Genomic DNA, 14,658 nt, shown 5'->3' with positions numbered 1-14,658 from the left:
GAACAACCAGGTGCAACATGAAGAGAGCATTGGGCCTAGACTCTTTCTTCCTGAGTTCAAATCATTTATCAGCTGTGGGACCTTGAACAAATCACTTAACCCTCTTTGATTCAGTTTCCTCTTCTGAGAGAGAGAAGGAAATAGCAAACCACTCCAGTATCTTTGCCAGGAAAGCCTCAAATAGGTTTGCAACGACTTTAAAACTTTAAAAACATTTTAAAATAATTTTAAAAGTTGTTCCCTTGCTATGGGATTTTACTTTCCTTCCAATTTTTAGGTTCATTTCAAGGAAGATAGTGATGATAATAAGAATGACAAATTATTAAGCCTCTCACTTCTAGCAAGTATGAAGAGCAGGAAGGATTCTTTGACAGCTTCATGTAAACTGGATAATATTTCTTATTTGGCCAAGTGGCTTATCTAAATCAAAGTGCAAACTGGTCTTCCTCTTACAACAGATGGTTAAAAAGGTTTGATGAATATGTCTCCACTGGACCTGCTATCAGGGAAAATTAATTGTTTCTTTAAAAGAAAGAAGACAAGCTTCTAAGTAAAAACAGAGATGAAAAAGGATCTGAGAAGGCAAGAGTTTAAAAGTTCTGACCTGTAAGTGGAGTCTGAAGAGACAAAGAATTTAACTCAGAAGAAAAAGGACCACTATAACCCTCATAGCTAGGTAATAAATACTAATCTTTTTTTTTTTTAAGGAGAAAACAGCAGCTTGTCTTCCAAGAAATAAGGATGTAGATGCACAGGGACATCAGATGAAAGATCATCCTGTAGGGTGGTTGGTGACTCCCTGTTGAGCAATACTGAAGCATGTGAATGCAAACCTGCCATGATAAAATGAGGACTTCCCTCTTCCTGATGGAGAACTGTCCATGATTTGCCTAAATGAGAACTACTATCCACTTCTCATGTTAACCTAAGAGCTACATCCCAAATCTATTAAAAGTTCAATTCTCAGAATTTTTAGGCTATAATATATGATCTCTGAAGGACTAAACTCTATAATATAAATGAGAAAGAAAGAGACAGAGAGAAAGAGAAGAGACATAGAGTGACACCAGTCTACTGTTTGGACTAGAATAAATGTAAACATGTTTGTTGTGCATATATTATGTGTATACATATATGTACACACAAACGTGTGTTTACATGTAAACAATTGTTAAAAGATAATGATGGTAGGCTATAATTGAAATTGTGATTTGAGAAGGCAATTAAGCAAGGAGACTCAGTAGTGCTATTTAATTCATGTAGGTACATATGATACTTGCAGCATAAATCTAGAGAGTCACCACTAAAGCCAGAGAGAGTATTGAATTTATTGAATTCAAGTCTGAGTTCCTAGGTTCACAATCCAGATTATGTGACACTGGGAACCTCACTCTCCTACAGGTGCCTTGTGGCTCATCTCTCTGGATAGTTTCAGGTATAGAGTTTTGATTCATGATTACAGAGTATGTAGAGCAGGGAGTCGATTAGAAACATAGAGGGTGCATTCATCTCTGCTGTGTATCAAAAAAGCAAGGGATTCACAGACAAACACACACAAAGGAAGTTCTAGAAGTTCACATAAGGTTAAGATGATGATGCCTAAAACAAGATTCTCAAGATGATGGATTTCTTTTCTTTTTTTTTAAGATGATGAATTTCTAAGCTACAATTAAATGGGAATGATGGGTTCTTTGCTAAGGATGAACTATTCTCCACAAGGGCTAACATAAGTGTATTGAGCTGACATCTTGCAAGTGTAATCAAGGCATTTCAAAACTAGAAATGTTGAATAAGGAAGAAAATTCCCTAAGGATCATCTGTGAAGCTAGATGCCACTGCAGGCTAGATGACAGAGTGATGCTCCAAAAGGATCTTGCTAAGTTCCAACACCAGGACAAATCTATTAAGACGAAATGTAGTCATTTAGTTAACAAGAATTATTAAGCATCTACTATGTTCTACACTGTGCTAGGTAATGTGGTTATAAAGATAAACAAGCCAGTACCTGCTCTGAAAGAACTTAATAGTAATCAATGTAATATCTTACATAAGGATTCAAAAATTAACTTCACCTGTCCAAAATGATGATGATAAGCCAAATTGCATAAAGCATTTCAGAGTTTGCTAATCATTTAGGCTTGATTATATAGTAATTTGTCTAAACCAATGGACTGGGTACTGTAAGTTCAAGTGCTCTCAATACAAGTCAGGAACACAGGACGGCAGCTAAAAGCCTTATGATGGTCTAAGGCTATAGTGAAGGTATCACAGAATGATTGTCCTACTGTACAAAACATGTTTGGAGTATTATGTTCAAATAGACAGAACTATTGCCTCTTCCAGAGGCAAATGATCAGAGTAGTGAAAGATCTCGAGATCACAAAATAATGAAGTCTGACTGTGGAAAGAGTAAAGATGTAAGTCTTATGTGGGACAAGAGAGATAGGTTCAAGTCTTTGAAAGCTTTTTATGTGGGAGAGGGATGAGGCCTTTCTGCTTAGCCCGAGGCTGAAGAGAAAGAAAAGCATTGAGTAGAAATTGCAGATTTTGATTTGAGTTGATTTGAAGAAAATAACTTGACAGGACCAAGAAGACATGGAAAAGGATGTCTCTGAAAGAGACAACTTCAGACTCAGTAGAGGTCTCCAGGCAATGGTTAGATGACAATTGTCCAATGTGATGAACTGTTCAATATTTTTATAGAGTTCATTCTTGTTCATTAAGTAATAGACTAAAAGCTCCAAGATCTACTTCAACTCAATTCTGGTAATTCTGTGAAGGAACCTTAGGAGTCATGTGGTTTAATAGTGACAATCACTTCTACAATATCTGCACAGATGGTCAACCACTCTACTTGAACAACTGTAAGGATGGGACTTTCACTGCCATCAAATCATGGAGCAATCCATATCCAATACAGTCCAAGTTTATGGCCTTAACTTGTGTACATATTTTTTTTCAAAAATATTCTAAAACTATGGGAGAGCAGAGTGAGCATATAGGTAGGTATTTATTGCCTGCCTTTTTAAAAAATAAATAAGGTACAAGAATTTTCCCACAGCTTTAGTATCTTTAGACACATTACACTGTATGTTGGTCCTTTGATGCTTTCAATAATGAAACAAGTTTTAAAAAAACTGCTGAAGAGAGCCTTAAATGACAGACCAAGAAGGTTGTATTTTATCTTATTGATGGTAGGAACTACTCAGGATTTTTTTAGGAGATTACAGATATGGTCAGACTCATACATTGCAATCATTATTTTTTATTGCACTTTGAAAGATGAATTAAACAAGGAGAGACAGAAGATAGGAGTTAAGAGGATTCTGGAAGAGCAGTCCAAACAATATAGCGAAGGTAGAATTGTCAGGAATTGGGAGCTGAATGGTTAGGGATAAGGGCATGAAATAGGAAGAAATTAGGTTTGGAATCTGGATGATTAGGAAAATAGTTGGGTCATCAAGAGATGTTGATAAAATTACAGGGGAGACAAAGGAGGAGACTGAAGGAGGAGGAGACGAGTTCAATTTCAGAAATTGTTGAGTTCGTGATGTGGTAATACATCCCATAGAGAAATCCCTAAGGCAGCTAAAGATGTTATTCTGAAGACCCAGGAAACTAATAACAAAGAGAGCAGATAGAAAGTTTCAAGAATTTACATTTTTCCTGCTGGAGGTTTGCAAGTTCCTCCAATTCATTTTTCATTATGTTTTAGAAAATATTTAAGGATTTTCCTTTAAAACAGTGGAACCCAATTGAAAGTCTCTTAGATTTTACTGGGGAAAATATAGGAAGGCAGAAGTAAAAATGCTAAAAACTGATTGTCTTGGAACCATAGACAGGTTTTATAAAAATTAATGTTAAAGAGCAGCAAAATAAATGTTAAATCATTCTTTTTGCAAATTATAGAAGGCCTTGCACTGGAAAGACCCATATTTCAAATATATCTAGGTTCAGAATGTTTCAGTGAAACTAATAAAAATGCTCCTAAATCCTGCACAGTTCTTTGAAAGGCAGGTCTTAGACCAGTGATCAGTAAGAAAACAATCCAGTGTCTGGTACTTACATCTGTCTAGAAGCATTAGGCAGTCTATAATTCTCTCACTTTCTCTGTGAGCAAGACTACTGCTATCACTGACTCAACCCAGAATAATGACCTTTAATTAGGCTATTATATGTCTCTTAAATCTGCTTTGAGTCTGTCAGATTTTTTTCAAAAGTTGAGAAAATCTCAGTTACATTTTAGGAGAAAAAACCCCAAAAGATATAAATCACAATCTATGAGTTATCATTTTGCATAGTATGAACATTTGCCTTTAAATGTTTCATAAAATCTTCTATTTGTGAACACAGACAGTGGTTCCTCATGTAGAGCACAGGAGTTGTGATTATAAATCACGTCAGCTTGTATTTCTTCTGGCACTTGCGACGTTTCCTATGCTACCTTTGAAACTAACACTCCCAAAGCAAATTGCAATACAAACTGACAGATTCTAGGATACTAACCAGGACTCAGAGCATCAAAAAATAAATGAATCACTGATGCCAGTTATACTTCTATGAGATAATATAATTCAACAAGCTATCTCAAGATGTAAAGTGAATGTTATCCACGCCCAAAATCAGAGGAAAGCACAGGGGGAGAAAAACAGATAAGGGCAAAGTTTATTAAAAAGAAATATTCCCTTTAAAAATGACCAAAAGGTCACAAAATTCACAAGAAGGTAGTTGATCAGAGGCAACAGATCTCCCTTAACAAGTATGGGAGCAGTTCACTCTCACTTTAAGGGATGAAATTCATACTTCAATTTCCCTGAAAGCTATTCTGGGGGAGTGGGAAAAGACACTCCAGGGTCCTCTCTCTTTGTTCCCAGCTGATAAATGAGTGCAGCCAAAACCAGACAAATGATGATATGACACCACCAGTATAACAAAACATTGTACTTGTATAAATAGGTTTCTATAAATATCAGGAAGAGGGAATAGTATTCAGTATGCATTTTCAAATTAAATACAAAAGAAACTTCAATTTGATAAAGGGTTCCATAGGACCAACAACTCCACACAATTACAAATGAACCCCTATAAACAAACAAGAAGTCTGACCAGAAAAGGTTTGTGAGTTATATATTGGAAGGACAAAATGTCTTCACAATCAGAAACAATCTTATAGTGTTTAACTTCTCTGGCTAGACTACAAAAAGCTACCTAATCAATAATGTAGTCAGAACCAACAGTTCTTACTAAATCCTGGGTCCTAATTGTGTGGGACCATGTGGTGGAGGAGTTAATAGACAAAATTTAATCCCTGGCACCATGACCCTCTCTCCTTTCTCATCTCTAGTCCCTCTCACAAAGGTCTCCCAAGTGGTCATTAGTTTCCTAAATCTATCTACCCAAAAAGTTCTCTGGGGCTCTCTCCTGCAATCATAATTCCCAGTACCATACAGCTAGCCTCAGCTTAGTCTATATCATTTAAAGTCAAGGGCTCATAAATTGGGGACAGACTGTATTGTAATCTACTCCCTGAATTCAGTTTACTAGTCACAAGTTAGACACATAATTTCAATGATGAATTGGTGAAAACAAAATCCAATACCTGTTCAACACCACCCGTTCAATCGTTCTTAGTATTCCAGCACTTCCATCACTGCCTAAAATTAATAAAGACGTGATTGAAATGCTACTAACAACTTCTTTATTATTCTACTTTCCTCTCCAATGTCACTGAAGAATTGGAAAAGAGTCACACCAGTCTATTTGAGGTTTATCTACTGTGGTCACTGATATTTTTTTTTGCTTCATGGATCACCAAGACCAAAGAATTCATTACCACTCGACTAGCATACAGGTAGTGAGCCTTTTCATAGTTAGCTAGATTGGTCCTTGGAAAACTCGATAACTGAGATCATACAATGAAGCATTGGAATAGGACTTTTGTTCAACCTCTATTTATATTAAACTAGTGAAATAGTTTGTTTCTTTAAGTGATTATAAAACATGACTGCTAGATTTATACTACAATAAAATCCACTTTTATCAAGTGTCACAGCTATCATGCATTTTATTTTGTAACATTATAGGTCAAAACAATTCTCCTATGCACCTGTGTACCAATGTAACATATAATATAATAATATAACTAATAATATAAAAAGAATCAAACTGATTCACATTTAAATCTAATTCCTGGTGTTATCTTTGTCAATAAAATAGGACTCTACTATACCGAGTAATTCACCATGCAACGGACACAAGAACCAGAAACAATATGGTACAAATGTCTCTCAGTAAGGACATACCTAATGAGAAGGCAGGCGTTTGGAGATTGTTAGTATTGCCCTAGTGAAAAGTTATCCTCAAAAGCACCATCTTGTAAATAGGAGAGGAGCCAATTCTCAAATCTGCCAGCAAGAATCAGCTCATATAAATCTAAGAAGAGAAGTCCACTGACATTTAAAAAAATAAGATCGGTTCTCAGAATTTCAAGAGTAACATTGGCACTGGTTGCATCACTGTTCATTCATGGAATGTGCAACAATCAAATTTTGAAAGCTAAAATGAATACCATAAATAGAAAGCAAGCATCATGCAACTAACAATGTAAAGGGAAAAAGCATCAACTGAAGAAAGGTGAAAACTATTTATTAAATATTGCACATACTCAGATGGAGGTCAATGAAGCATAAGTTAGCTTATTTATGTTGGAAAAGAAGAACAGGGGAGATTTATAAATGGAACTGAAAATCCTCCAGCCTCTCCAAGTCTTCCCCCTTATTCGAACTTGATTTGTCAAATTTGCCAAAGTTCCATAACGTCTGAAGAGTGGCATTTTACAAGTTTACACTTGCAATTCTTGATCCAGTTAATTCAGCAAGTAGACAGTCCTTAACATTGTGTTCAGTGGGGAATGTGGCCTTTCACAGTCAGTCACCTGTGATGTTTGAACCTCAGAAATCCTTATGTAGACCTTAACTGAAGACCTTCCTACAACATATGCACTTGAATCACAGAAGATGATGTGACAAGGGTCAGCTCTGATCTTCAATTTCACCTGCCTCCCAACTTTTCACCTAAGCTGCAAATCCCACTTCTAGCTCCATCCTAGTTAAGAGTTTACTCTTTAGGCACTGGGACAGTCAGAAAACAGAAAAGTCAGGCCTCTCTGTTTTCCCCTAGGTCATCATCGTCTAATAAAATGAATACAACATATGAATTGCAAAGCCAACGTGAAGAGTCACTAAGTATCAACTGGGCTTAAAACTATAAATAAAATTATGCATGACAAGTTCTGTTTATAAAATCCAAGAAAAGGAAAGGAGTAAGGGCCTGTTTAAGTGGAAGAAAATCTGAAAAAAGAGCTTTCATATTTTTAGCAATGCTACACAATACAAAGTAAATAGAAAGCCAAGATGGTAAATATAAAGCCCGTTGGGTAACAAATGTAATAGAAACAATATTTTAAAGAAAATGAAATAATATTCAAGAGAGACAGACTTAGGAAGGTTATTGAAAAACAAAACCATACTATTCTCAGTTTAGTTCCTTGTGAATCACACTGGAATAAGAATCAGTCAATAAAATCTAGTGTCTTTTTCACAAAATCAGGTTTGTAACTCTACTACACAGAATATTAGAAAATCAGAATTGAAATAATTCAAGTGCTTCATTTTACAAATAAGGAAACTAAGGTAAAGTGAATGATATCTGTGCACAGGCTACTGAGACAGAGCCTACAAACATCCCTCCCTCTTGACTGGATGTAGCTCCTCTCAGCAGTTCAGAGAGCTAGAACAACCCTGGGAGACCTGTTATGGACAATGCTATCCTTATCCAGAGGAAGAAAAAAATATCCTTCACTTTCCTAATGGAGTGGGCATTGGATATGCTCACTCTATTATTTTTTCCCCTAGGTATTTGAGGAAACAACCCAGATTGAATTATTCAGTTGAATAACTGAGTCCAGCTTCCCCAGAAGAAGTTGAGAGATAGTGAATTTGAGGTCTCTCCCCCAGAATCCCTGAATTCAATGGAATACAGATGATAGTGAGGGACACACCACCAAAAGCTGGAAGACCAAAAGAGGTCAACTATAGGTCTATATAGGGTAGGAGAGATTTGTTTGTAAGGTATAAGGCATACAGTATCACACTGTGAATGAGGACTGAGATGACGAAGGCCATACACATAAAGCAACTTGTTAATAATGGAATATATTTTAAAACTGTAAACACAATATGATGTTTTTCTCATACATGGAAGTCATTAAATAATCCCCCTAGGGGAAATAAACAATAACCTTCTGAAGATTGAGACAAAAGAATTTCAAGGAGACTGTCAATGAAAAGACTACCTGCAGGGAACTGAGGAGAACAGCTAGAATAGAAGCTAAGGTGAACAAACAAAGCAAACTGCAGAAAAGAGTGGATAGGCTAGACATACAATGATCAGCTACTCATCAGGTAAGAAAAACTTTAAAAGAAGTTTTGAAAGGTAGCAAAAAGGGAGCAGAAACTGGTAATTAAGAAGGATTAACTGGATTAAGAAGACAAGAACAGAACAAATCCACATCAACATAGAGTTCTATCCAGGGAAATACTAAAACTTAAGTTTATGCAGGTCTATAAGAGAAAGGGGATTATTGCTTTCTTAACTTTTAACTATTTGCTATTTTGAACTTTGTGAGCTTATGTGCTTTTAAGGGGATCTGATGATTGTCACACATGGTCTTCCAGGTAAGACAATGAACTAGAGAAATAAAAAGTTCCCCATCGGGGTGGCTAGGTGGCGTAGTGGATAAAGCACCGGCCCTAGAGTCAGGAGTACCTGGGTTCAAATCTGGTCTCAGACACTTAATAATTACCTAGCTGTGTGGCCTTGGGCAAGCCACTTAACCCTGTTTGCCTTGCAAAAACCTAAAAAAAAAAAAGTTCCCTATAATAAACTTGGATTCTGAGTGTATGGAAAGAGCTCCTGACACAAAGTTTACTTAAGAATTAAATTAAAGCAAGTCTTTCACTTGGGGGGAAATTATACTGAGGCACAGCTCTTTTCTCAAAGGAAAATAGGAAAGGAACATTACTCCTTAGTTTTAAACTGCCCTTATACTGTCAAAAAACAGTATTACAACACTAACCAATAAAAAAAAAGAACACACAGCCAAAAAAAAATCTATTCTCTTACTGCCAGACAGGTTCTCTGTTCCTTTTTTAGATTAGAATTACAGAATGTCAGAGAAGAGAGAAGTCTTTAAAGGTTAACTAAGCAATCTATACTTCCACCTAATGCAGAAATCACCTTTCTAACATCCAAACATCCAACCTCTAACAAGTACAGTGCAGGACTCAATACTTCTTAAAGCACTCTATTCCAAACTGTTGCTATTTGTCAGAACATTTCTCCTTATATCAAGCCAAAATCTGCATTCCCCTTACATTTATATCCCTATTATTACTAAAAAAGAATGTCTAGTTTCTCTTTCACATAAAAAGTTTATCAAAGTTTTTGACAAACTGAAAACTGATCATTTTTCTTCCTAAGTTTTCTCTTGTGGTTCAACAACCCAAGTGGGTTATTTTGGTTTTTTTGTTGGGGTTTTTTTTTGCAGCTGATGTTGTTGAAGGGTTTTTTGGTTTGTTTGTCTTTTCCCCCAATCATTTTCTCATATGACAGACATGCTTTCAACTTCTTCAATCCTAGTATCGCTCTATTAGTGATACCTCAGTTTTTCAATATTCTTTCTAAAATATGAAGAACATTACTAATAAAATATTTCATTATGTAGTATCAGTGAACATTGAATACCATTTCCCCATATAAAAGATGCACCTTAATTTGGGGACCCAAAATTGGAAAAAAAATATTACATAAAGTTATTTCAAGTTTTATTCATCATAAAATTCATACAACTCCTCCTCACTGTCAAAGTTCCCATCCATGAGCTCATCCTCATCTGTGTTTGATGACAAATCACTGTCTTAGGAGAGGCTCTGCCTGTTGTCCTGCCTGTGCTCTGGTCTGATTGACCACAAGCACTCCCAGAGCAAGTCCAGTATGTAGACGCATGCTTAGTCCATTCCATTTCATGAACCTGAAGCACCAGTCACTGGAAATCAGTCACTTCTTTTTCATCAGCAATTCTTCTGGCCTCCTGCTGAACCGTCTTTGTGGACACATGAATTCCAATGGCCCTTTGCTATTCAATCCATCTCTTCAATTCCCTCTCTAACTCAGCCCATTTGGCTGTCTTGCCTCTCCTGTTCTCCTTCTTGCAGGGGCATTTTCAGTCAGGTTTCTTTTTCTATAGACAGTCTCAGATTGTTTTCTCAGTTGGAGGAAGACCAAAGTGATGTTCAGCAGCATGATTTCCATTCACTTCTGCAAACTGGATCACTTTGAACTTGAATTCAGCACTGGATGAAAATTTTTTGTGAGCCATTTCTGGGCAGAACATAGCAAAACATAACCTAATATACTGGTAACAATTACAAAACAATGAGCACAAGACAACAGGTATGAAAAAGTGGGAAATGCAAGTAAAAAAATCTACAACCACTGTAAAAGACACTCCCAGTTTTTAGATCCCAAATTTTCCAGAAAGGGATGTGTCTTATACATGGGGAAATACAATAATTGTGACAACAGGTTTCCTTCCTCTAGACACTGTATTTCAATAAAAACTGCCTAAGACTACAGCAGCCATGTCACATTGCTGACTCATACTGAGTTTATAAGCAATAAAAATATCTAAGTTTGTCTCACAAATTGCTTGCCCTCCCTCATCATTACTGTACTTTAGAGATGACATTTCTCTAAGTGCAGCATTTTACATTCAATTCTATTAAGGTATATTTGTGGATTTTTTTTAGTCCATCAGTCGTGAAATTATAGATCTGGAAGAAATGTTTCTTAATTAGTTCTTTTACATAATATGTCCATGACCCTCCCAATTGTTTCAGTCTCTTCCCTCAATTAGAATTAAAAGAACATGTAAAAAATTAATGGATATTTTGTGAAAGACTATCTAATTTCATCTTCACAACCAAAGGTGGTGACAAAGTAAGCTCAGTACTGATTTTAAAAGGGCAGAAGTAACCTTAAAAACTACTGGGCCATCTCTAATTACAGGATAGCTATAATATTCTAGAAAGATTCACTTTAAAATCAATTTGAAAGTTATCAGAATAAAAATGTTAACTATAAATCAATCAGGCACTGTGCTGGGTGCTAGACATATCACAGACTCAAAAATAACATAGGAGATGCCCCAGAAGGAAGGTGGCACTGAAGCTGAGTTTTACAAGAATTAAGGATTCCAAATGGGAAAATCCAGGCCCTGAGGAGATGATAGAGAAGATCAATAGAGGGAGGGAGTCTGCTGTGACAACAAGCTAGACAGACAAGAATTGCTCATGGACTATATCACAAGTCTGAGCCAGAGGTACAACAAGAGTAAGGATGGAAGGAGACCTCATTATTCATGTACTTTCCAGAATTCTCACTCTCTGCCAAAAGCATAGTAACTAATAATGTCTTTGCTGGCCTTAATTTCATTCCACAAAAAGGGCTTACAACCATGATAATGGGTCAGATTGGGAATAAGGTGGCACAATGTATATAGGGTCTGTTCTAGAGTCAGAAAGACCCAAGTTTTAACCACAGGCTCCAACACTTTCTAGCTAAATGAACTTTGATATTTCACTGAAAATGACTACCTATATTTCCTCATCAATAAAATTGGAACCCAACACCTAGGACCATTATGAGGATAAAATGAGATAAGCTTTGTAAAGCATTTGTAAACATTAAAGCTCTATATAAATGACAATTATTGTTGTTGTTGTTTCTGGGACGGTAATGATGTAGAGAACTGACCATTTAACCTCTTAATGAGAAAGACTCTAGGAAACTGCAGGTGGGTGAATACTGTCCATTTTCAAAAGTGGAAAGAAATTCTAAGAAAAAAAGCAAAGACTTTCAAAGGAACTTGCTAACTGGATTACACACTACAGTATGGCAGAGTCTTCTTAAAGTTTGAAAAACAGTGAGAAGACCATTTTTTTTAAATAACTGATAACGATAAGTTTAAAAGAAGAAAAAGATGCTAGTTACAGGAAAGATATTTACAAATAATATAATACCAAAGACACAGAAAAGGTAATTTTTGTAACAGATGCAATTTACTTTTTCATTTAAGATTATACACTATTGTTACAAAAAGTTTAGGTGAGCCTATAAGATTTGAGAATCTTCATCACACTTTATGTAAAATATCTAAACCACTTCCCCAAGTATTCTGAGCATGTTTTACTTCAACATGAAAGTCTTTTCTCAATCAGGGAGAAACAGCAAATTTTGATAGATGCATTGAAATAGTGAGTAGAATTGTTCAAGAATTTTAGAAATTTTCAAATGGAGATGGAATACTTAATATGACTTTGCACCACGCCATTTATCACAATATTTATCCAAGAGATAAAAAAGCTTCAATAGACTAGGAAACCTGGAATTGATTTAAACCCCATTGAAAACCTATGGGCAAAATAAAGTTCAGTCTTGGGGAAATTGGCTATTTGTTCAAAGGGGTGCTATCCAAAATAAAGGCATGGTTATATGATGATAATTAAAGGATATAGGTTTAAAAAACAAATCTTGTAAACTCAGTGCCAAATCACACAAAACAAATGATTGCAGCAAAATTAGGACATGTTACAGATTACTTTCTATAATTTATAAAAAATTGTAATCTTTATTATATTTCAATGAAAATGACTATTTTTACCCTTGTCTCGGTTAATCTGCCTACTATTGCATTCCATTTGGACAGCAGAGGGCACAATCAGTGAGTAGAAGACGCAAAGAAACACATTAAGAATCAAAAACCTAACAATGTGAGCTGTCCCAAAGTGGATGGGCTGCCATGAGAGGTGCATTCCCTCACCTTCCATGATTTCAAGCAGAGGCTAGATGACCATTTGCAAGTAGGTTGCAGTGACAATTATTTTCTGGCATGACTTGATTTAGATGACCACGAGGTACCTTCAAAAAATTCTGAGATTCATTAGAACAAATGCATAAACTGGCAGTTGACAAAAAGATCATAGCAGGGAAGAAGAGAGATAGATACCTTAGTCATTCCCTAAGCCAATGGAGGATGATCTCTGGGATTCTCTAACTTTCAATATAAGACATCATGGTGTGGTAGAAAGTGCACTTGATTTAATGTTAAAAGATTTTGATTTAATTTTGATTCTCTTGCTTACTAGATATGCAGCCTTGAACAAAAGTCTTGGTTTCTCTGGGTCTTAGTTCCATTTATAAATGAAGGAGTCAGACCAGATGATTTCTAAGGTCTCTTCTCAACTCTTAATCCTATGATCCACTATCACCTGTTGTCTTTACAATTTGTCTGTGGACACAAGGACCTCATGAAGCACTGGGCTACATGCCAAAGACAAATTGGTCTATGGTTCATCTTTCACCACTACCATTTTCCACAGATCTCAGTTCCTTCCATGAAAAGGAATTAGAGAGCTCAAGTTAACAGAGATGCCTGGTATACTATGTTTCTACAGAAAATATCACCAGTAGGATGTAATCCATTTCTAAAGAAAGAGAACGTCAAAAAAATGTTGAGGAAAAACCTTTGACTGAAAATTAGCTTCAATCTTTTTAGCAACAAAATCAGGTCGGGTTTTTTTTTTTTTAATTCCAACTCACATTATTTCATTAACTCCTGTAAAATGTGCTTAGCCACTGGAAGTACCAAATAACATCCACTGACAGGTTTTAATGATGGCACACCAATACCTATCTTGTGCATCATGCTAGGGGTTTAAGCTGTCCATCACAAGTACTTAAGCTAATTTCATAATATTTGAACAATTCAAAGGGGAGGAAAATGAGAATTCAACAGCAAAAATCAAGCCCTATAACAGATACTACTGTTGTTCTGACACAGTGTCTATCTTTCTGGGCTACTGCTCACAAGGATAGCTAATGGTTACAAACCCCATAATCCTATAAAGTCAAATAAGTTACTCCTTATCTTATTTGTCATCTAGTTTGAATCACTAGAGAAAAAGATCATGCTGAAGGGACTCTTCAGTCATCTGCACAGTCACCTAAAATTTCATCTTCCATCTTCACAATTCTCAGTCAACTTTCCTCTAGGTTCTAGTATTACTTTTCTCTCCTCTGAAGTCCATCTTTGAGCTGAACAATGATTTAAAAAAACCACGGAAAAGTCCATTTAAGCTGGCAGAGGTAGAACTAAGCAAAATAAAAAAATCAAACAATTATGACTTCCCTTTCCTTAATGAGATTTTTTGGACTTAATTATTGGGATCACTTCAAAAGGTTATTTTTCTTATTAAAAAAGAGTTTTACATTAATTGATTGGAACACAAAGACAACAAAAAAAGCCTCTTTTCTCCTGAAGCACATTCTCTGGAAGTTGTTCCCAACTCTCCTTCTGAGGTTGTAAGCAGGGTCTCCAGGAGGGTAATTTCTTAAGCTTTAGATTCAAGCTATTTTGTGGGTCCATACTCCTAAAATTGTAGGTTTCCAATCTCCCTCTCCCCTTATCTGCCATCACCTTTAAAGGGAAAAAGCAACAAAATTCGCTGAGATTCCACTGTAGAAAAATTGGCAGTCCAT

At 36.0% G+C, this 14,658-nt stretch overlaps 1 protein-coding gene across 7 annotated transcripts in view; it reads right to left on the bottom strand.

The window, feature by feature from the left end:
- Window positions 1-14,658, bottom strand: part of TTLL7 (tubulin tyrosine ligase like 7) — a 244,448-nt gene that overhangs the window by 195,037 nt on the left and 34,753 nt on the right. The gene's annotated exons all lie outside the window — the stretch shown is intronic.

This window comes from Macrotis lagotis, chromosome 2 (genome assembly GCF_037893015.1).
Source record: "Macrotis lagotis isolate mMagLag1 chromosome 2, bilby.v1.9.chrom.fasta, whole genome shotgun sequence".
In the NCBI taxonomy this organism is placed as follows: Eukaryota; Metazoa; Chordata; class Mammalia; order Peramelemorphia; family Peramelidae; genus Macrotis; species Macrotis lagotis.
The sequence above is the reverse complement of the archived record's forward strand: the minus strand, read 5'-3'. Positions and strand labels throughout refer to the sequence as shown.